This window comes from Saccopteryx bilineata, chromosome 5 (assembly GCF_036850765.1).
Source record: "Saccopteryx bilineata isolate mSacBil1 chromosome 5, mSacBil1_pri_phased_curated, whole genome shotgun sequence".
In the NCBI taxonomy this organism is placed as follows: Eukaryota; Metazoa; Chordata; class Mammalia; order Chiroptera; family Emballonuridae; genus Saccopteryx; species Saccopteryx bilineata.
The window spans coordinates 101,229,978-101,255,616 of NC_089494.1; positions in this window are offsets into that span (position 1 = coordinate 101,229,978).

Sequence of the window (25,639 nt, forward strand, 5' to 3'; positions counted from 1 at the left end):
AAAAAGGTAAAATATCTCAATAATTTTTATATTGATTTCACATTAAAAGAATAATATTTTAGATATATTAGATTAAATAAAATTTATTATTAATTTTACTTATTTTTACTGGGTTTAACATAGCTACTAGAAAATTTGAAATGACACATGTGGCTTAAAGTATATTTCTGTTGGAATAGAAATAATTCTAGCACTACTATGCTGTCATCACCTAGTTAGTGTCTGTCTCCCTTTAGAATTGCATAAACTTCAGTCCCGTATTTGACTTCATCATAATAGCCTTCCTTAAATTCTCTTCTACCTACTCACCACAGAATATCCCTCTAGAAAGTGTTTCAGTCAGACTATTGGTGTTATCTGTTCTCATATTACTTTACTACTTGGATGTATACTCCATTGTAAACACAAATAGCCAAGTACAGACACTCAATATATAATCAATACTTTCACTAATCCATACTTTGCTTCCAATTTACATTGGTCAACTCCTCCTGTAGCACTGAGAAAATAAGAAACGTTCATCTACTTTTAAAGAGTATGTGAAAAAGTTGAAGAGATCAGCACAGAAAAAAAATAAAATAAGCTCTTAGACCCAGACAAGAGTATGGTCATTACCCAAGGAAAACAAGGTGGGGGAGGTAGAAAGGGTATGGGGGGGGGATAAATGGTGACGGAAAGAGACTTGATCTGTGGTGCTGAACACGCAATACAATATATAGCTGACTATTAAAAAATAAATAAAAATCATGAGAGAGAGAGAGAAGAGAGAGAGAGAGAAAGAGAGAAAGAAAGGAAGGAAGGAAGGAAGGAAGGAAGGAAGAAAGAAAGAAAGAAAGAAAGAAAGAAAGAAAGAAAGAAAGAAAGAAAGAAAGAAAGAAAGAAAGAAAGAAAAGAAAGAGAATTTGTAGCCATTGAAAGTGATCGGAAGGACAAGAACTTGAACTTGAACAGACATTGTACTGAAGGGTAAACAGTGTTAGGCAGCACTGCTATACTCACAAATTATATGCATGTGAAAAATACTGTATATTATAGTGAAAAAACAAACTATCCATTCACTATTTTTTATAGTGTAAGAAATTTCTTAATGGCATCTTGAAAATGAAACCAAGCATTAGGTAACTGTTAAATCTGGTATGGCAGTCATTGTGGTGCTAGAAATATGAAGCCTAACGTGCAGCCTCACTAAAACAGTGCCATTTACAAAACCTCAGCTTCCCAGGAGAGTGTCTGTTCTACCTACTGTAGTGTTGGGCAGAGTAAATTGGTTACCTTTAACATGATGAAAAAAGTACATGGCACATGAACACATACACATAGTGACTTATTTTACTGAGAACTCTAAGGTTTTCTTTTGATTCTGGTGAACTCTTGGTGGTGGATAACAAAAACTCAAATCAAAGAGATCTCAGCTAAAAAGAGAGTTTGTTGCTTATAATGAAAAAGTGTTCAAACTAAGTCATATTAAATCTGTTTCTTGCTAGCTCTCAGTTCTTCATTCTTTGGTATTACTAACTTATTTTTCAGAAAACTTGTCTCTGTGTATCAAGAAATACAGTGACAAGTGAATCAAGGCATATTGTCTGCCCCCTCAGCAACCCTATTAGGAAGGAGCTATCTCTCTCTCAAAGGTTGAAGCAAAAATCCAGGCCAGAGTCTTACTGGGCAAAGAGCCCAGGCACTTGCATTGTCCAATCATGGGGACTGTGGTTGGCCTGGCTAGGGTCATGAGCCTGGTCTGTTAGTATAGTAAGGAATACAGGACATGCCAAATAATCAGATGTGCACTACGACAGGAAAATAACCAAACCATAAACTAAAGTAAAAAATTAAGCCCTCTTTCTGGCCTGGTCATGTGGTAGTACAGTGAATAGAGCATGGATGGACCTGAGACGCTGAGGACCCAGGTTCCAAACCCCAAGGCTGCCAGCTTGAGCAGGGGCTTATCTGGCTTGAATGTCGGATCACCAGCTTGAGCATGGTCACTGGGTTGAGCCCAAGGTTGCTGGCTTGAGCAAGGGGTCTCTGGCTTGGCTGGAGCCCCCTGGTCAAGGCATGTATGAGGAGCAATCAATGAATAACTAGAAGTCCCACCACTATGAGATATGCTTCTCATATCTCTCCCTTCCTGTCTGTCTCTGCCTTTCTGTCTCTCACTAAACAAACAAACAAACAAATAAATAAATCCCTCTTTCTTCTAACTCAAATTGCTTATGATATATCACAGGCCAAAATTCTGAAATTCTTTTACCCATTGTTAGAAGGAAGGAGAGAGAGAAACAAAAAAGAAGGAGGTTTTATCAGGGAAAGTTTGAGAAAGGACGTTTTTTCCTCAACGACTAAGCCTAGATTTTCTTCTGGCTAAGGAATAAAGAGAAAAAGAGAAGGACAGAGTTACTCATTTCAATCTAAATGTATTCTGGTGAATCATGATGAGTAGGAGTAGAGATATTTAAAATTTTTGAATCCAAAATTTTACATTCAACCCAGTTGTGTCATTCAATCTGTTTCTATTTGATACTTTGCTAAATTAATGATCTATGTTTGTCCAGTAACACATGAGCAGTCACAGATTAAGAATGCTGACTAGGTTTAGATTGCTGTCAAACAACAAATGGTTTCTTAATGTTTGCTGTGGGGTAAGCATTGTACTAGTGCTCTGGGAAATATTTGGGAATAACAAAGCATAGGTCTAAATATGTTCTGGATGCTCCCTTTGACTCAAGTCAAAGGAAAACCATTGATCTATAGTTATAACATGAGAATGAAAGATCATCACTTTCTACACATACAGACTTCATCAGGAAAGAGTGGATAAAGAATAAATTATTAAACTCTGACTTTAGATTTTTTAACACTTTATAATTGTTTATGAGAAATGCATAAACAAACATTTCTTAAGGACACTCTTTTAGACTATTTCTTCTGCGAGACTTGGACTTTTCAAATTTCAAATTATTAATGCAAGATAAAATGATGTTCAAAGAATCAAAGATTAAAAAAAAAACTTCAGCCTGACCAGGCAGTGGTGCAGTGGATAGAGCGTCAGACTGGGATGTGGAGGACCCAGGTTTGAGACCCCGAGGTCGCCAGCTTGAGAACAGGATCATCTGGTTTGAGCAAAAGCTCACCAGCTTGGACCCAAGGTTGCTGGTTCCAGCAAGGGGTTACTCGGTCTGCTGAAGGCCTGTGGTCAAGGCACATATGAGAAAGCAATCAATGAACAATTAAGGTGTCGCAATGTGCAACGAAAAACTAATGATTGATGTTTCTCATCTCTACATTCCTGTCTGTCTGTCCCTGTCTATCCCTCTCTCTGACTCTCTCTCTGTCTCTGTAAAAAATAAATAAATAAAATAAAAGAAGTGGTTCTTCTTTAGATAAAAAAAACAAAAAACTTCAAGCAGATTGTAGAGATTATGTGCACATCAAAAAAAAATTACCATCACTGTCAAATCCCTAATTTTTACTTAAAAAATTGAATCTTCTGCAACATCTGGCATAAAAAGATTCTTTGCTGGCCCTGGCCAGTTGGCTCAGTGGTAGAGCATCGGCCTGGCGTGAGTAAGTCCCGGGTTCGATTCCCGGCCAGGGCACACAGGAGAGGTGCCCATCTGCTTCTCCACCCGCCCTCCTTCCTCTCTGTCTCTCTCTTCCCCTCCAACAGCTGAGGCTCCATTGGAGCAAAAAGATGGCCCCGGCACTGGGGATGGCTCCTTGGTCTCTGCCCCAGGCGCTAGAGTGGCTCTGGTCGCGACAGAGCGAAGCCCCGGATGGGCAGAGCATCGCCCCCTGGTGGGCATGCCGGGTGGATCCGGTCGGGTGCACGCGGGAGTCTGTCTGACTGCCTCCCCGTTTCCAGCTTCAGAAAAATACAAAATAAATAAATAAACAAACAAACAAACAAACAAATAAATAAATAAATAAAAAGATTCTTTGCATAGAAAATAAAGTTTTTCTATAAGCTGGTTAGAATTTGGTGTGTGTTTTGTATGTGTCGTCTCATTTCTTGGCTTAAGTATGGGTTTGTTAGTGTTACTTTCAGACCTGGAGGTGGGTGTCTGGTCTCTGGAGCTACAGAGGGCCCAAGCTGTTACTGATTCTTGTGTTACACTGGTGTTATCTTACAAAAGTGGGAGTCTGGAAATGCTTGTAAAAGTAATTTGCTAACCTAGCAAAACTATAATACTGCTTTAAAGATTGCAATTGTGAAAAATCATTGTAAGAGCTACATTTTCCCCTTAACTAGATTTCTATCTGATCGCTGAAGGTGAAAAGGACTTTTAAAAAGTGCTTGCAAATATACTGCAGTATTAATAAACTTATTCTGTAAAATATTTTTTTATTTTTATGCAACACTTTCAAATGTTTTTATTCTTTTTTTTTTCACGTTAACCAGAAATGTGACTCCTAGGATTTGACAAATTTTAATCTTTGTTAAAACTTTTTAAAAGTCCTTTTCTAATTTATTGTATCAATTATAAATAAGGGTTATTCAAGGATAGAACAATTTTATGCTGACAGAAATCAGATACTGTGCATTGTCTAATATAGAGCCTACCATTATACTGTATAACAGCTTGCATTTATTTCTATTTAAAGCAACACAAAGTGACTAGTAATATCATATGATTTATATTTCTTATGTATACTGGAAAACCTATAATTTTATATACTTAAGGTTTAAGTATGGGTTACAAACTACAAATGTTCTCTATTGAAAGTCATATTGTATTAATATAATAAATATTTCTGTTTTATTTTTAGTTTAAATATGCACATTAATTTTTAATCCAATCTCTTGACAATGGAATTGATGTAGTTAAATTTTTATTTAATAAGCAGTTTCTTTAAAAAATTCTATCATTATTTAAGTATTCTGCTGTACTCAGATAAACAGATATTTGAGCTTCGAGTATTACTTAGCCTAGCCTGCTGCCTATCCATTTCTCCTATTCATGGTTCCCCCACAAAAAATCCAGAAAGAAATATCTCTGTTGGTTTTGCAAATGCCAGCCTCTAACACTCAGATGAAACAATGAAGTTGATTCTTGGCAGAATACTAATAGTTCTCATCTTCCATTTTCAAACTAGTGGTTTTCAAATATTTTTGGACATAGCCTATTTAAATTGCGGAAAGACCAACTGGTCTAATACCAGACTTATTTTCATGTTTCACTGGCAAAATAACAACATGAAAAAATATTTGAGAATGCCATGTACAAATTACTTATTATTGTTGTTTTAAAACAAGGGTCAGTATACTCAGAGGGTCTATAGGCCAGATTGGCCCACCAACTGCTTCTGTAAAGAAAGTTTTTATTTTAACACAGCCATATCTATTTGTTTACATATTGCCTATGGTGGCTTTTGTACGACATCAAAGTTGAGTAATGGTGATAGACACAATATGGCTTGCAAAGCTTAAAACATTTACTATCAAGCATTTTACAAAAAAATAACTTACGTATTCCTGGTTTAAAAGAAGTATAGCAGGATATGCACAGATTTTATATGAATAACAATGCTCTACGAACTTAAAAATAACTGGTAAATTCTACAAGACTTGAGAGTCTGTTGCAAGGTAATTCACAGCCAGTCTGTTGCTGAAGAACTCTCAGTCTAGAAGCAAACATTTAGAAGCATTGTGAATGTGTTGGTTTTAGAAATTTAGATATGTGAACAACACAGCAACCATATCTTTAAATGTTGTTTAGTAAAATACAACATACACGTTAGAAAGTAACTACACATGAAGTAAATGGTGATAAAATAATGGTTATTTATTACAAAGCAAAATAGCCATTGAAAATCTTCACTGAGGCAAGACAAATAAATGATATATTAATTTTGAGAAGCAGTCCCACTTTCTGCACAATGTCTGTGCCCAGAAGCTTTGCAACAGGCTTTGTGCAAAGTCCTAAATTTCGGGCCTTGATAAATACGATGCATTATCCTTAAATTAGGAGGAAATGTTGATAACTCTTCCTAACATTCTAAGTTGGTTACTGGTCAGCAACCATTAATCATCTGTGAAAGCAGAAGTTTTAAAAACTATGAGTTAGCTGCGTCTAAAGATCCAAAAAGGACTTGTCCAAGGTCCCTTGTTGGTAAGTGGTGTACCCGTATTCCAGTCAAGGCAGTTTATCCTGAGCAGATTTATTAATCCTGAGCAGATATTGTCTAAGCTCAACAGCCCTTACAGGAAGGACTTCATTAGATCATCATTAGATCATTAGATCATCCATAGGCTGAAGAAGGAGATCTACTACCTTATACGCCTCTTCTGTGATTCCCAGCCAGCTCCTGTCCATTATGCCAAGGACTAAATGGAACAAACAGTCCAAGACCAGGAATTAATCAAATCAATAATTTTAGCATATTTTCATCCCAGTACACTCTTAAGTCTGTGTCTCCATTCTCTGTTTCCCTCTTAGTGTAAAGGTATGAAGCACAGCTGGCACAGATGTGGTTACTGGTCAAATCAACAAACGCTGCATGAATATCTATTGACAAGTAACTAATGTCATCACTTCAGAATTTTTTTGTAATTATTAAAACGTCAACCAGCATCTTTCAGTTTTCATTTTAATTGTTTGGCTATGAGATGCCCATAAGATCCAGTGAATTTTGTTGTCAATGAATTGTCAGTGGAGATTTATCCATTTACTCATTCATTCATTCAAAAAATATTGAAGTGTGCCAGCCTACTGTGTCTGATGAGACAAGCAGAAAATCTCTATTTTCCAGCAGGGGACTAGGATCTAGCATCAACTGACAGGATTTTTATCAGTGCCATAATGAAGATATACAAGATGCTAAGAAATTCCCAAGGAGGATGCATTTGATTATTCTTAGTGTGGGCAAGGTGGATTTCACAGAGGACGTGACATATGCATGTTAGGAGAAGGAAAGTGGAAGTATAGTACATGAGACATCTAGAGAGCTGTGCTGAATACAGCATCACCCGGGCGCTGGATGGTGGGTGCGGTGGCGGACATGAGAGATTGGACTGGGCAGAAGGAGTTACATTCAGGAAGGGCTTATGACCTGTGAATTTGGATGTCATCTACTAGTAGGGAAAAAGTACATAACCCAATATGCAGTTTGGAAAGAATGTGGAGGGAAAATGTAGAAAACAGATTGTGGGACAGAAGGTCTGTAGGTACTACAATAAGCCCTTCATATCTGCAGGTTCCCAATCCAAGGATTCAACCAACAGCGGATGGAAAATATTTGGGGGGAAAATGTTATGTTGTTGACAGGTATTGTGTAGTCAGACCTCCAATGGCTGTGTTTGTACTGAAAAACTACAGACTTTGTTTTCTTGTCATTATTTCCTAACATCTATTTACATATCTGTACATTGTGTTAGGTATCAAAACTGATCTAGAGATGATTTAAACAGTACAAGAGAATGTACATAGGTTATATGCAAATATTACATCACTTTTTATAAGGAACTTGAACATCTACAATCTACAGATTTTGATGTTCCCATATGTTTCTGGAACCCATCCCCCAGTGAATATCAAGGAACTATAGTTTATTTTATGCATATTTATCAAACTTTAAAAAATGATTCTATTTCTTGTTTCCAAATGATTGTGGAGGGAACCAACCTCTTTCACTTAGTTCTGCCTGAATAAAAATTATACACACAGTATGCACTGAAGCCCATTTGTTTGTATTGATTTTACTTCTATATAAGAATTGTTCTAGGCCTTGGCCAGTTGGCTCAGTGGTAGAGCGTCGGCCTGGCGTGCGGAAGTCCCGGGTTCAATTCCCAGCCAGGGCACACAGGAGAAGCACCCAAGCATCCATCTGCTTCTCCACCATTCCCCCTCTCCTTCCTCTCTGTCTCTCTCTTCCCCTTCCGCAACTGAAGCTCCATTGGAGCAAAGGTGGCCCGGGTGCTGGGGATGGCTCCATGGCCTCTGCCTCAGGCGCTAGAGTGGCTCTGGTCGCAACAGAGCGATGCCCCTGATGAGCAGAGCATCGCCCCCTGGTGGGCATGCCGGGTGGATCCCAGTCGGGCACATGCGGGAGTCTGTCTGACTGCCTCCCAGTTTCCAGCTTCAGAAAAATACAAAAAAAAAAAAAAAAAAAAAGAATCGTTCTAGCCTCTTTGTTGCAAAGGATATTCTGGAGTATTAACAACTGTTGCATTGATCAAAGGCCCAATCTGCAAAGAGGGAGGCAAAAGGACATGCTGTATTTTACCCCATGGAACTGGGATTCAGAAATAAAGACAATCAATGAGAATCAACCAGATAAAAAGAGTAAACTGTAAACATCTCTCCGTCTAGTACACTCAACCAGCAACAGCTGTTCCTTCTTTCTCCAGAGCCAGTGTGCCTTTTCTTCTTGTTAACCATAATTCAGTTAGGAAACTTTTTCCTAAATAAATGTGTATATCTGTGTGTATATGTATACGTGCATGTAAACACACCCACAGACTCATTGGTTTTTATTTTTCATTTCTTAGATACAATTTTTTCTTCTTACTTTTAAGTGTTTGGAAACTGCTGCAAGTGACTAATACTTGAACTGATAGAGATTTCCCCATGTATAAGACACTCCCATGTATAAGATGCACCTTAATTTGGGGGCCTAAAATTTGAAAGAAAAAAAAATGTATTACATAAAGGTATTGAACTCAAGTTTTATTCATCATAAAATTTATACAACTCCTCATCACTGTCAGAAGTCCCATCCATTAGCTTGTCCTCATCTGTGTCTGATGACGAATCACTGTCTTCATATATTTCTTCCTCCTCAGTTTCATCTATGGCAGTTGAAATGCCACAACCACTGTATAAGATGCACCCAGTTTTTAGACCCCAAATTTTTCAAAAAAGGGTACATCTTATACATGGGGAAATACGGTAAGTGCTGAGTTCAAAATCGAAGACAGCTAAGAGGTGTGCCACTGCTGCATGGAAGAAGGAAGATTATTGAACTGCTCCCGCTGGCCATTGAATAATGGAGGCAGGATTTGAAACTAATAACTCAGTGACATTGGACATAATCTGTTTAATATTTTCTGTCTCCATTAGAGTAAATATATCATCATGTTAGACTGTAAAAGCAGCATTTTCTGAATTTAATGATTTATCCTTTGGTCTCCATAATACACAGTTCTGAATATAGAAATAAATTCTTTTTGTAATGGCATACACTTTCTTTATAATTTTTTTTTTTTTTAGAGATAGAGAGAACCATTTATTTTCCCACATATTTATGCATTTGTTGGTTGAGTCTTGTATGTGCCCTGATAGGGGCACATATTCAGCCAGGGCTGAATTGAATTTTTATTATGGCAAACTATACATAATGTAAAATTTATAGTTTTAATTATTTTTAAGAGGACAGGTCAGTGGCATTAAGAACATTCATTCCTGTTGTTATGCAACCACGAGCACCTTCCATCTCCAGAACTTTTTCATTGTCCTAAACTGCAACTCCGTATCTCTGAAGCAACTCTCTGTGCTCTCCTCTCCTTCAGCCCTGCAACCACCATTCAATTTTCTGTCTCTATGAATTTAACTACTCTAGGTATCTTATATGCGGGAAATCATATAATTTTGTCTTTTTGTGTCTAGCGTATTTCACTGAGCATAATGTTTTCAAGGTTCGTTCCTGCTATAACATGTGTTAGAATTCATTCATTTTAAAACTGAGTTTTTTCCCCACTGTTTATGCTCCCATGATAGCCACATCTGGTTATCCATTCATTAGCTGATGGATACTTGGGTTGTTGGCACCTTTCAGCTATCGAGAAAATTGATATAAATTACTATTCAAGTAATTCCAATATTTTCCAAGTTGCTGAAGTAAAATTTCTGGGTCATATGGTAAATCAATGTTTAATTTTTTGAGGAACCACCATATTATTTGCCACAGTGACTATACCAATTTACATTCCCATAAGCACTGTACGGGGTTCTAATTTCTCCACATCTTCTTTAATACTTGATATTTCTGTGTGTATGTGTGTTTGTTTTATAACAGCCATTCTGATGGCTCCGAAGTGTTATCTCATTGTGGTTTTGATTTAAATTTTCATAATAATTAGTCATGTTTTACATTTTTTATATGCTTACTGGTGATCTACATTGCTCTCTCTTTCTCTTTTAGAGAAATGTTTACTTAAGTATTTTGTCCATTTAAATAAGGTTGGGGTTTTTTTGATGCTGTTAAATTATAGATATTATTGATATTAATCTTTATCATATCTACAACTTGCCAATATTTTCTCCCATGCCTTTTCATTCTACTGACAATGTTTTTTGATGCAAAAAGCTTTTAATTTTGATTAAGTTCAATGCTTCTATTTTTTTCTTTTGTTGCTTGTGCTTTGGTTTCTTATCCAAGAAATAACTGCCAAATCTAATATCACAAATCTTTCCCCTGTGTTTTCTCAAAGACTTTTATAGTATTAACACACTTATAGATCTTGGGTCCAATTTCATTCTTTTACATGTAAATATCCAGTTTTTCTAATGCCAATCATTGAAAAGACTCTTTTTCTCATTGAATGGGCTTGGCACTTTTTTGAAAATCTATGATGGTATATACTTTTAAATGGCTCTGAATTTGAGGAAAATACAAGTGGAACAACAATACTGCTTTCGCTGAGTTTGTAGATAACAATAAAAAAGTTAGCTAAACTCTGGTTAACTGCATCCCACACCTTCAGGAATGCAGGATACTGATTGCTAAAAAGGATAAAAGAGACGATGGAATGGAAGAATGCTGTTTGAAAATGTTATTTGTCAAAAGATGTAATGTGTGCCAATAGAAAAAGAGGTAATATTCAGATAAAAAAAATGTAATGTGCTCAAACAGAAAGCGGGCAAAGGAAAGAATAATGTTGTTGCCTCACTCAGCCCCCACCTCACTCTATTAATTATTCTACTAATTGTCAGTTTGTCCACAGGCAGCGATCAGTGTCCTGTATCTCATTCTCCTGATCTGTAGAGGTTAAGTTTATTACCCCATAAGAATAACTGGGGATGTTACTAGATGTTCTGAAAAAATAAAAGCCCACAAAATATTATTAATATTATTATTGTAATTGATTCATTATTGGTTTATATGAATTCTGTTATCTTTCTCATTATGCTTGTATTTCCTTATTTATAAGTCAAAGACTGTAACACTACTCTCTCGATATGCGTAATGTACTGTATTTCCCCATGTATAAGACGCACTCTTTTTAGATAAATTTGGTGTCTAAAAATTGGGTGCGTCTTATACAGTGGTTGTAGATTTTTTTTACTTGTATTTCCTGCTTTTTCACACTTGTTTTTGTGCTCGTTGTTAAAGACAATGATTCATCATCGGACACAGATGAGGACAAGCTAATGGATGGGACTTCTGACAGTGATGAGGAATTGTATGAATTTTATGTTGAATAAAACCTCAGTTTAGCCCTGGCCATTTGGCTCAACTGTAGAGCATAGGCCCAGTATGTGGAAGTCCTGGGTTTGATTCTCGGCCAGGTCACACAGGAGAAGCATCCATATGCTTCTTTACACTTCCTCCTCTCCTTTCTCTCTATCTCTCTCCTCCCCTCCCACAGCCAAGGCTCCATTGGAGCAAAGTTGGCCTGGACACTGAGGATGGCTCCATGGCCTCCACCTCAGGTGCTAGAATGGCTCTCATTGCAGCAGAGCAATGCCTCAGAGGGTATACTAACATTTATTGACTATCTACACTAAATACGGTATAAAGTGGCAGAAAATCAAAGTTGAAAAAGACAAAACATAACATACAATATAACTTAATATCTAAGAGTAAAAAATATTATTGGCTCTTTTCCTGTAGAAATGCCTTCAATATCTTCAAATTTTGTAAAAAAAATTATGTATACTTATAGGTAATGCAGTTATAATCAATTATAATTGATTTCAAATTTTTAATTCTGTACAGTATGCAAATTGGGGTACTTTTATATTTATATAAAATTTTTTTGTAGCTTTTATTTTTAAAAGAATATCTGCAACTCAGTACTTGTTGTGTATACTTTTTATCTTTTGATAAAACATAAGGATCATTGATTTGCTATTTTATATTAGATATATGTGAATGTATTCTATAAACCTACATATTTTTTAAGTTTGAATTAACTATAATAAAAACTTATTTTCACTTATACAAAAATTTCTTTTCCCTTAAAATAGCTTTTTGGAGAGAAGTTTCCTTTTCTGGGGTTTACTTTGAAATCAGTCAACGGGAGTGTAAAATCTAATGCTCGACCCAGAAAGTCACATGACTACTCATAGCTGACTTGTATTTAACCAGAGACTTTTTACAAATAATGCAGACTGTAGTGTTTATTTCCAGCAACTTGGAAAATTGGTCTTGAACCTGAGAATTCTCTGTAAATACATACAACTAGCATCCATTGTCTAGCAGCCTAAGAATGAACACACAGCATTTTTTATTACATGTAATATCCTCCACACGTCTGACTTTCTTCTTCTGGTCAAGTTCTATTTTTGAGAAGTCTTCCATAACCCATAATAATAACCTTTGACTATAGACCAAAGATTTAATTCTTCCTACACTTTCTTCACATTTATATATTCTTATATCTTTGATTTCATTTCTTTATGTCTTTTCCCCCTATTAGACCAGAATCTTGTATTTATTTTTTGTAGCCCCGGCACAAAGAAGGCACTTGATTTGCTTCCTGATGGTCCCTTCATTCTAGGAGGCACAAGAGGGAAAAGTAAGACAAAAAGTAGCTAACAGGGTATACAGATATATGCATAAGTTTATTCATTCAAGTGATGTTGATGTTTTTAGTGTGCCTTACATGTTCAAGACATTTGAAATATGTCAGAAAACAACATAACAAAGTTTCAGCTCTTGTGAGTCTAAATTTTAATAGTAAGAAACAGACTACAAAATATACATGTATTATGTACACACACTTTTCAAGTGCAGGTAGGTGCTAGGAAGAGATATATAGCTAGGTAAAAATATTGTCATGGCTTCTTTTTATATAGAGCACACATATATTAGACTGAAAGAAGCCAGAGGAGAAGCAGAAAGACTACAAAAGAGACTCTGCTACAGGACGCTCTCAACCACTGAGATGGATTAGACTAGAGCAATAGTCGGCAAACTCTTTAGTCAACAGAGCCAAATATCAACAGTACAACGATTGAAATTTCTTTTTTTTTTATTTATTTTTTATTTTTTTTAATGGGGTGACATCAATAAATCAGGGTACATACATTCAAAGAAAACATTTCCAGGTTATCTTGTCATTTAGTTATGTTGCATACCCATCACCCAAAGAGAGATCGTCCTCTGCCACCCTCCATCCAGTTCTCTCTGTACCCCTCCCCCTCCCCCCCCTCTCCCTCCTTCCCTCCCCCACCCCCCTTAGCCACCACACTCCTGTTCATGCCTCTCAGTCTCACTTTTATGTCCCACTAATGTATGGAATCCTGAAATTTCTTTTGAGAGCCAAATTTTTATTTATTTTATTTTATTTTATTTTATTTTATTTTTTTAATGCTTTTTAAAAAAATTTTTATTAAATTTATTTATTTATTTTTATTTATTCATTTTAGAGAAGAGAGACAGAGAGAGAGAGAAGGGGGGAGGAGCAGGAAGCATCAACTCCCATATGTACCTTGACCGGGCAAGCCCAGGGTTTTGAACCAGTGACCTCAGCATTCCAGGTTGATGCTTGATCCACTGCGCTACCAAGAGCCAATTTTTTTAAACTTAAACTATATAGGTAGGTACATTCCACATGGTATTTTGTGGAAGAGCCACATTCAAGGGGCCAAAGAGCTGCATGTGGCTCGTTAGCCGCAGTTTGCCGACCACTGGACTAGAGCACTGGGGGTGATGAGGAGTGATCATATTCTCCATGTATTTTGAAGATAAACCCAACAGAATTGCTTAGTGGGATATGAGGATAAAATAAAAGTCAGGCTTGACCCTAAATTCTTTGACCTGAGCAACTAAAGGATAGAATTTCATTTACTAACATGGTGAAGCTTAGGAAAGGAACTAGTTTGGAAAACAAAAATTTAGAATTCTGGTGCTATAAACAAAACTCATACATTTAAACCCTAATCCTCAATACCTCAGAATATAACTATATTTGGAGATCTGTACTTTTCAGAGGCTACTGAAGTTTAATGGAGTCATAAAGGGTGGGGTGCTAATCCAATTGACCATGGTCCTATAAAAAGAGAAGAGACACCAGAGATGAACATGCACAAAGTAAAGGCTATGTGAAGACACAGCAAGAATGTGGCATCTACAAGCCAAGGAGAGAGGCCTGAGGAAAAGCAAAATGTGCTATGCCTTGATCTTGAACTTCTAGCCTTCAGAACAATGAGAAAATAAAATTCTATTTATTAGCCACCCAGTCCATGGGATTTTTGTTTTGGCAGGCCTAGAAGACTAAATCGTCAGGATATAGTAATAACTATTTACAGTCAACTAAAGATTAAAATGAATGCTGATGTTTCCATATTTGTTCACTTGTTCACTGCTCCTTTGTGTGTGCTTGCCTCACTGACTAGGAGTGCCTCCCCATCCATGATGTAGTGAAGAGAGGGCACACAGATACACAAACTCCATCTTGTCAGGGTGCCTTTCTTATTAGCTAACTTATATTTTCTCTTTCCCTTTCGATTTAGCTGACTTTGATTTTTTTTAATGTTTTATTAAATGTATTGGGGTGACATTGGTAGGCTTTGACTTCTTGACCCTCAAGTTGGTAAAGATTTGCCTTCATCTTCACCAGGTATAGTTTTACAAAAGCATCATACTTTTCCCCATAGCATTCTTTCAGTTAGATTTGAGATAAATTCTTAACACTGAATACTGGACATCATTTGGTAAACTCTTAAATCCTTGATTAAATGCTAAAGTTACTGACTGCATACTGCATTCTTCAGTTATTTTCTGGTAAACACATACACACACACACACACACACACACACACACACACACACACATGCTTCCATTCTTCTCTGTCTTCCTCATGTCACAATTTAAACTTAACATTGGCCTCAATATTTCTGGCCCTGCAGAGGAGTGTAAATTTTCTCATAAGTTGAATGATCAAGATCGATGTAGGAGGCAGGAGAGGGAGGACAGTATTAATTTTGTACCAAAATAACTCAATTCTCTACCTCATTTAGCTGTACAGACCTGGCTTAAAAGCAAACCTGGATTTTAGCAGCCTTGTCAAGGCCATTTCTGGAAATTGGGGCACTTGCTAACCAAGAAGTAATGGCTTCACCTGGCTTCATCCCATGTGCGTCTTTTCAGAATTGCATTTCAGAGGGTGCATAATTGCTTTGGTGAAATATTGCAAAATGATTTCATGCTGCGATTAAAATATTTTCACAACTGTCATCAAGGGAACCCTGGAAATAGATTTTTCAGTACGATCATCTAGATAACCCTGAAACTTAATGATGTGTTCCTGGTTTAGAGCAGGTTAGCATGAAATTTAATTTGTGGTAATCTACTGCAGACCACTGGAGGACAAACTCACCTCTAGCTGGAATTTACCCAGCTTTCGCACACAATAACTCAAGGGTGGCAGGTCTTTAGAATGATGCCCCCCTGGGCAAGGAATCAGGAGAAGTAAGAAATCACTCACCATACACTGTCAATTCTTCCTTTGTTATAACTCTCCCATTCACAACTTTCCTTTCCCGCTGCCATCCCTCTACCTGAGGTCTTTGCCACTTTAATTTGGATGAGGAAATAGCCTGCATATTGGTTTACTTACCTCACTTCACAGTTCCACCTGTATCTTTAACCATATACTATAAAACAGCTACCTCTCTAGACGTAGTTTTAGTGAGTCATGTGTTTAGCTCTTTTCCTCTATTCTAAGTGTCGTCCTCACAGTCTACCCCAAACAGAAGGGCTTTAACTTCTTCTATCACCTTTCTTCAAGTCTCACACTTACCTTCAGTCTCCTTGCCTTGCTTTTCTTACTCTTCATTGCTAGGGACAGTTAAAACTGGGCCTTACAGCTTTTTAAATCCTAACCTTTAGTAAATTTGTTCTGGCGTTGACTTTGCAAATCCATATTTTTAAGTATTCAGATTACAAAGAATCATTTCATCTATCATCAACTATTTAGAAAATACTTATTTTAAAAAGATTGCTCTTTGTAACCCTAGCAGAATACCAGACATTTGTTATCTGGAGTGGGTAAAATAGACAATAAATATCAAGGATGCTGTGTGGAAGTCAGAGATTTAGTTCAAGTCATTGAAACAAAATTTTAAACACTCTGGTGGGAAACACCAGAGCCAGCCTTTGTCTTCCACGTAGACAATAAAATAATTGCCTTTGAAAAATATAACCCATTACCCATACCAAAAAAAAACTAGAGATTTTGATTTGAAGATTCTCCAATGAAAGATAGTGCTTCAATCAGTCCAGAGCAAAGATCACAGTCAAAACACCCTATGCTTGGAAACAGAATTTTGAGTTTTCTACGAGTCTCCTTTAAGTATGATTGGACAGTGGCCTAAAATTTCAGGAGAACTCAAATACTAAATACTAAACCAAAACCAACAAAAAAGTGAAAAATTTGGAAAAAATAGAATATAAACAGAAGAAAGAGCCACATGCAAACAATTCTTATCATTGTCCTCAGGGCCAAAAAGATACTGCAATCATAACAGAAGAGAATACTATAAAAATATTCAGAAATTAGAAAAAATGTATAAATTAAAATATAAGATGAATAAATTAAAACTCAGGAGACTACTTGAGATACAAATTTAAGAACTTGTTCCAGAAATTACAGAAATGAATAAATAAATAGTAAAGAGGAGAAAAAAATGAGAAAAATACATCACTCAATCTCAAGATCTAATATGAGAATAATAGAAATTTCAGAAAGAGCAAAGGATGAATAAATTTTTTCATGAAACAATTAAGTCTATTTTCAGGAACTGAATGACTTATGCTTATAAAAATGAAAAGATCAACATAAGATACACTCAATACGATACACATAGTACAATAAATGAAAATAGACCCACAGCCCTGGCTGGTTGGCTCAGCGGTAGAGCGTCGGCCTGGCGTGCGGGGGGACCCGGGTTCAATTCCCGGCCAGGACACATAGGAGAAGCGCCCATTTGCTTCTCCACCCCCCCCACCCCCTCCTTCCTCTCTGTCTCTCTCTTCCCCTCCCGCAGCCAAGGCTCTATTGGAGCAGAAATGGCCCCGGGCGCTGGGGATGGCTCCTTGGCCTCTGCCCCACGCGCTAGAGTAGCTCTGGTCGCGGCAGAGCGACACCCCGGAGGGGCAGAGCATCGCCCTCTGGTGGTCAGAGCGTCGCCCCTGGTGGGCGTGCTGGGTGGATCCCGGTCGGGCACATACGGGACTCTGTCTGACTGTCTCTCCCCGTTTCCAGCTTCAGAAAAAAAAAAAAAAAAAGAAAGAAAAGAAAATAGACCCACAAAATAGCACATCATCATAAAATTTCAGAACTGGGAGGCAAAGAAAAGATTTTCAAAGCTTCCAGAGAACATGTTTATTTTATACAAAATAAAAGGGGGGGGCAATATTAGAAACTGAAATACAATGAACAGTAAATACCTTTGAAATTTTGAGACAATAATTTCTAAATTAGAATTCTGCATTCAACAAAACTAGTAATTAAATATGGTGACTAAAAACTATATTTTGGGATATGCAAAGTCTCCAATATTTACCTATAAGACATTCTTTTTCAGGATACTACTGCATGAGAAATCCAAAAATCAAGAACACAGGAGATTCAAGCCACAAGGAATCTACTAAGAACAGAGGCGACCTCCAAAATGATGGTGAAGGGAAAATGCAGGACTCAGCATCATAAAAGTCAGGAGAGGAAACAGACCAGATTGGAGCAGGGAAGAATGCTCAAGAAGCAGACCATTAGAAAATGAAAATGACAGTATATTTATTGTGACTGAAATACTGAATTGCTCTTATCCATTTGGGAGAGACTATGAAAGTAAATCAGCCTGGATAAATAAAAGTAACATAAGAAAAGTATTACTTTGGAGAAATAAAAGTTGATCACTGAAACAAGAAAATCACCATAGTCAACTACAGAGCTCAACTAGTAATAGTATTTACAGAGTCATGATATAAATCCTACACATGAGTGTAATTATAACTGCAGTGGAACATTATCAAAGGTAATGAAACAGGTGTGTATGAGAACATGTGTGGCTATATTCAAAATCCCAGTATATAGTCTTCAGTAGTGGGAAATCAATAGGTAATGCATACAACAGAAAAAAATTAGAAGTTGATTACTTAAAGGCATAGATATTATTTTTAGATATAGATTAAAGTTTCATAAGTGTTTAAAGAGTAGGAACTATAGAAGATGCTTTGGTAAATTGCATTGTTCTGTAGAATAAACTATGTTCTCTTATAACATGATAAAAATGTAAACTAAGTAAAAAACTCAATTAACCTTAAACACACACACCACACTCACAAGAATAGAAGGTTTCTAAAGGCAAACTGGATTAAACTCCCAGCATTAAAATAAGGCAATATCAATTTGAAGTTGAAAAATTCTCCAAGCCTAACTTCCCCGATGCCTGAGCCCCAACACTTCAAACGGCCCCCTGAGGCCATTTATCCGGCCCCTGCCGCACTTCCAGAAGGAACACCTCTTTCATTGGTGGTCAGTGAGGGGAGCATAGTTCCCATTGAAATACTGGTCAGTTTGTTGATTTAAATTTACTTGTTCTTTATTTTAAATATTGTATTTGTTCCCATTTTGTTTTTTTACTTTAAAATAAGATATGTGCAGTGTGCATAGGGATTTGTTCATAGTTTTTTTTTTATAGTTCGGCCCTCCAACGGTCTGAGGGACAGTGAACTGACCCCCTTTGTAAAAAGTTTGGGGACCCTGTAGCAGAATATCTCAACTTCATGCTCATAAAACCATAGTATGGGAAGGTCAGTGTACTATGTGTCCTAGCAAATTTGTTAATAAAATACATTAATTTGAAAATAATTTTATTTTTTAATTAGAGCAAATGCAAGTTTATTCTCATAATACAAGTTTTCTCACATTCTTTTATGCAATTAATATTTTCTTGGGTGGCAGAAAAAAGGGTGTGTAATTATAGGAAAGTGGTTTAAACTCACACTTATCTATTTAATGTTGCTTTCTATAAAGTGAGCAATGTGAAAAATTATCTATTGTGCGTTTCATCCAGGTTTTTGTGTAAGACCCTTTGATATAATTAAATAAACTGATGTATAAGTATAAATTTTGTTTGTTGCAAATGAAAAAAACTCTACTGAAACCCAGTACAGATGAATTTTGAAGAGTTTTATTAGAGGAGGAGATTTATTAAATATGCAGGCCGCATATGGCTGACACAGGGCACCAGACCCAACCAAATAGTGCAGCCCCAAAAATAGTTCAGGGGCTGTTTATATACCCTTGATCACACACGGGCAGGGAAGAGCCTGACATCATGGTACGAGCTGACAGCATTTGTTTAGGGGATACACAGAAACATTAAAGTTTTTAAGGTAACACAATTAAAGATGTTTACAAATCTTTTAGGGTTCATCTTCCCTCACTAGCCTAGAGGTATTTTACTCTCAAGATTCCAGGAAGGGGGAGGAACTACAGTCAATGCAAGGTGGTATGTAAATTCTGTCTCCAATTGAAAGAGAAGAAGTTTCTAGGTTAACCTTTATTTTAGATTTAAAACTAAATGACCCATTGTTCTTGCAAGCCAGAAACTTCTACATTCTTCTCCCTCTCCCTCCCCTCCCCATAGGAACAACGGGACAGGAAAGCCTGACCTTTCCTCCCAGAATATCAATATTAATTTTGCAGCTTTTTGGTACCTTACAACAATATGGCTTGATCCAGGTATAGAAATTATCTTATTATGACTCTTTATCAGTGCCAATTCCAAGTACTGGTCAGTTTCTTTCCTCAAAGAGACATATTTCTTTCATGAAGTGAGAATTGATGTCAGTCAGATTTTCAAGCTTTCCTGACCTTAATTTAGAGGGGGAAAACCACTCTATTTCCTTTTTGTGCTCATGTATAAATTTAAGAAAAGAACTCTGGTCTGACCAGGTGGTGGTGCAGTGGATAGAGAGTCGGACTTGGATGCAGAGGACCCAGGTTCAAAACCCCGAGGTCTCCAGCTCTAGTGCGGGCTCATCTGGTTTGAGCACAACTCACCAGCTTGAGCCCAAGGTCACTGGCTTGAGCATGGAGTAACTCACTCTGCTGTAGCCTCCCACCCCCCACCCCGTCAAGGCACATATGAGAAAGCAATCAATGAACAACTAAGGTGCCTCAACAAAGAATTGATGCTTCTCATCTCCCCCTTCCTGTCTGTCTGTCCCTCTCTATATCCCTCTCTTTCTCTCTCTGTCACAAAAAAAAGAAAGAAAATAGAACTCTGACTGATATGCAAGTTATATGTCTACCATTTGAACTAATCACTCTATCCTGGGAGACTAATTTCAATGATTGGCCAAACCTAGATTATACATCAATTTCTACAATCTACTAAGATTGACAGTCTTACCAAAATTGCATGGAATAGGAGTAGAGAATTTCTTTAAAGCAGTGATTTTCAAACTTTTTCATCTCATGGCTCACATAAACTAATAACTAAAATTCTGCAGCATGTCAAAAATATACAATGTGTCTGTAAAGTCAAGGTACACTTTTGACTGGTCACAGGAAAGCAACAAAAGATGATAGAAATGTGAAATCTGCACCAAATAAAAGAAAAACTCTCCCAGTTTCATACCTATTCATTGCAGTTTGATGTGGGCTCACGCACAGATTTTTTAGAGCTCCTTAGGTAGCTAACCCGTATAGCCTCTACAGACTCATCACTGACTGATGGCCTACCAGAACGGGGTTTCTCCACCAAACTGCCAGTTTCCTTCAACTGCTTATCCCACTGAGTAATGTTATTCTTATGTGGTGGCGCTTCATTATAAATGCACCGATATTCACGTTGCACTTTGGTCACAGATTTGAATTTAGCGAGCTACAGGACACACTGAACTTTCCTCTGTACTGTCCACATCTCGACTGGCATGGCCGTGGACTGCTCCACTGTATACACGGTGTTACATCATCATCTGCGCATGCGCACATGCTGCCACATCATCCTACAGAAACTGGGAGGGTTTTCCTTTTATTTGGTGCAGATTTCACATTTATATCATCTTTTGTTGCTTTCCTGTGACTGGTCAAAAGTGCACCATGACTTTATGGACACACTGTATTACATTTTTTGCCAATGTGATGAAAAAAATAGGTTTAATTTTGACTCATTCATACAAGATAGCCTTTGTTTTGTTAGCTGTTGTCTATTTTTTTATTTGATAATCTAATGAAAAAGAAGTCAGTACTCCTGACTAAATAATCAGGTATTGCATAATTTTTTAAAAAATAGAAACAGAGGCCCTGGCCGGTTGGCTCAGCGGTAGAGCGTCGGCCTAGCGTGCGGAGGACCCGGGTTTGATTCCCGGCCAGGGCACACAGGAGAAGCACCCATTTGCTTCTCCACCCCTCCGCCGCGCTTTCCTCTCTGTCTCTCTCTTCCCCTCCCGCAGCCAAGGCTCCATTGGAGCAAAGATGGCCCGGGCGCTGGGGATGGCTCTGTGGCCTCTGCCTCAGGTGCTAGAGTGGCTCTGGTCGCAACATGGCGACGCCCAGGATGGGCAGAGCATCGCCCCCTGGTGGGCAGAGCGTCGCCCCTGGTGGGCGTGCCGGGTGGATCCCGGTCGGGCGCATGCGGGAGTCTGTCTGACTGTCTCTCCCTGTTTCCAGCTTCAGAAAAATGAAAAAAAAAAAAAAAAAAAATAGAAACAGACTCATACATAGAGAACAAGCTGACAGCTGTTGGGGAAGGGGCATTGGATAGGGGAGGTGGAGGGATAGAGCAAAAAAGGTACAAAACAAAAAAAATACTCATGGACATGGACAATAGAGTGGACATTGTGGTGGGGGAGAAGGAGGTCAGGGAAGTGGAGAAGGATATTGGAAGGATAAATGGTTATGGACAAATACTTGATTTGGGGAGAGGGGGTGAACATACAATACAGTGTACAGAGATCTGTGGTATAATTGGCATCTAAAACCTAAATAATTATGTTAACCAGTACAACCTTAAGAAAATTCAATTAAAAAAAAAGAAGAAGCTATATCTCACAGACTGAATCTTGTCTAAATGACTTATATGTCATAGGACAACATGATTATGTATGGTACCTGCTTAAAAATGAAGAAAACTTTCCAGAATATATTGTTAAGCTGAAAAAAAACCATAAGGTGCATAAATTATATATAATATGCAATGTTTTGTGTACAACCAGGGCAGAAAATGAGAATATATGTTTGTTCACTTGTATTTACATAAAAAAAATCTTGGAAGGATAAACAAGAAACAAATATGAGTGGAGGGAGGAGAGGATGGGTACTCAGTGGGAGCAGGATTCTGAGGGTATACCTTTGTATTGCTTTGATTTTTAAACCATATAAATGTATTATTTATTTTAAAAATTTAAAAGACAATAAAAACTAAATAAATTAAAAAAAATTAAAATTCTTGTGGCACAGCAGTTGAAAATTACTGCTTTAGAGAAATGAACTGTAATGCACCCCTAATCATACCACCCATTCTTTTATTGATATATGCCTCACATTACATCATTAGAACTAAGCCTTCTTTTAAGGTTTTGATGTCTTTTTAAAAAGTCAGGAACCAGCTTAACTATCAGTCATATAAACCCTCTGTTCCAATCAAAGTGCTTAGAGTAAGTTTGATGAGATGAAGAAGGGGCAATGAGTATTTTTCATGGTCAAATTCCAGAGCAGAAAAATATACTATGTGAACTTACTAGGAGTGAAGACACTTGAAACCCATTCTTATTTTGCCTTAATTTCTGTTCTGCTCAGCTATGAATGCAAAACAGTTGTCTCCAAAACTTCAGTGTTGCAAACCTGTGCAGCAAATTTAACAGGTCTCGGCTGGGAACAGTGAAGGATTAGAAAATAAACAGAGAAAGAAAAAGGATGGAATCAGGAGGACCCACTGCACAGCTAATAGCTTGCAAGAGCAAGTCTCCACCCCCAAACCACGTTATTGATAAGGCAGAACAAAGTCATTAGCAAAACAAAGAAAACTTAGATACAAAGTCACATTTCTGAAGAAAACCAAGAATTCTCCCAAGTGCGGAAAGCCTTCCACCCTGCATAACATCTTAACTTCACAAAACAAAGGGTAAAAAGAAAACTGCCTCCAGTCTTTTCAAGGGACCTGGGGGATGGGACAAGTGGAAACACAGCTAACAGGGAGGTGTGGAGAAGAGCATGTAAATTGCCTTTACCAACTTAAAGGAATAGTCAGAGGTTGTGGGGAAGAATTTAGCCTTTAGCAACTTAATCAAGCAAGTGAGGAGGGGGATGGGCAGCAAGGATCCTGTCAACTTACTGCCAGTCCTCCTTACTTACACCTCTGTCCTCCAATAATCTAAACCCCAAGGACTCTGTCAGCTTGCAGTCTCCAATGCTTGAGGGCTTAAAAGGGTAATAATTTGCTCTTATCTCACCTGGTCGTGGGGTTTGGTGGTATCTGTAGAATGACCATCATTGGCATCTGCCATCCAGGGACATTCAGATGGCAGCTGTAGCTGGCATTATTTGAAGCTTCTTATCTGACAAACCTAGTGGCTGGTCTGGAAGATCTGGCATCGCATCAGCATTTCCCTTGCAGTATAGCCGCTCCTCCCTATCAGGTATGGATGGGCTTCTCCACAGTATGGCATGTGGTCAAGGGTACTCAGACTTCTTACATAATAGCTGGCTTCCCCAGAGCATGTATTCCAAAAGAGCCAGGAGGAGCTACCATGCCCCCCAGAGACTCCATCTGGACTGGTTTGACATCTCTCTTCCTGTATTGGTCAAGGCAAACATAGGCCAGCCATATTTAAGATGATTGAGAAATAGATTTCACCCCGTGGTGGGAGACTGATAACATAGACACAGATGGAAGGAATTGATGGCAGCCATTTTGTAGATAATTACTATAGCCACCAGGTGCTGGGAGATTTTCTGGACACAGCAAGAAGAAAGTGACTTTGTACCCACCTGAAAGGTACAAAGTACCACTGAGAGTTTGCTGTTTACCCATTCTTAAATATTTCCTTTTACATTCTCTCTACTTCATAGAGACAGATGTAAGTTTTCAACACCAAAAGGCTGCATTTACAGCAGCCTTAATAATACACCATAATACAGTCCAAAGCTGCATTTATTTCAGATTTTAAAATGATCCAATTTTTGCTCATACTTTTGCATTTTTGCTTGCTTATTGATATGTTATCTACCAAATTAGCAAAAATATAAAAATACATTCAAAATTGAAAGTGAGTTATGAATGGAACATATTCATATTTTATAATTTGGACTATAATACCAAAAATATAGCAATGTAACAATAATATAAAGAATATATTGGAAAAAGAAGATGTGGTACAAATATACTATGGAATACTACACAGCCATAAGAAAAGGTGAAATTCTGCCATTTGGAACAACATGATTGGACCTTGATAATATCATTCGAAGCAAAATAAGTCAGAAAAAGCTAAGAACCATATGGTTTCACTTATATATGGGACATAAAACTGCAAATCACAAACATAGACAATAGTATGGTGGCAACCAGACGAAAAGGGGGTACAGGGGTGTAGCAAAGGGTGAAAGGGGCTAAATATATAGTGACGGAAGATGATTTAACTTTGAGTGGTGAGTAAACAATTCAATATACAGATCGTATCATATAAAGAAACATATAATCTTATTTAGGACCAATGTCACCCCAATAAATTAAATTAAAAAAATTAAAATATATAAATTCAAGTGCTAATATTCTTGTTGCAATAGCTTTCATTTTGGGAAATCTATCCTACCTAGTTACTTGATATGTGCAAAGAACAAAAAAGCTAAAAAGAAGCATATTATTGCATAATTATTTATAATGGCAATATTTTGAAATAACTTTTGTGTCCTACAATAGAAATATGAATAACCGGTACACCAACCTAATAGATTATATGCAATCATATAAATATATATTTATAATTTCTAATATGGAAATATGCTTGCTTTAATGACAGGTTAAAAAAACAGAATACATATCATATAAGCAGATTATAATTACAAGTATGTAATATAAATGAAAAGTTTTGCCAGGGAAAATAAGATGAGAAATAAAACCCACCAAAATATGAATGATATTTAGATAGCTAGATAGGGGAACTATCAGCAAATAATTTTATTTTTCTGACTTATCTTTATCTACAAATTTCTATAATGATAAATGACATTCATGTTCTTTAAAGAATGAGTAGAGACTTTATTGCCTGACCCTGATTATCATGTAAATAAGCAGCCTCCCAGAAAACATCACCTTGGCAAAGTCATTTTCTCTAAGCACTTCAACATAGAAAAAGAACTTCAAATGAAGATGTCAGTGTACCTCACCCAATAGGAGGTAAAACGTCTCCTCTAAATTGAGACTAAATTAAAAAATGGCCTTTTAATATTGAAGTATG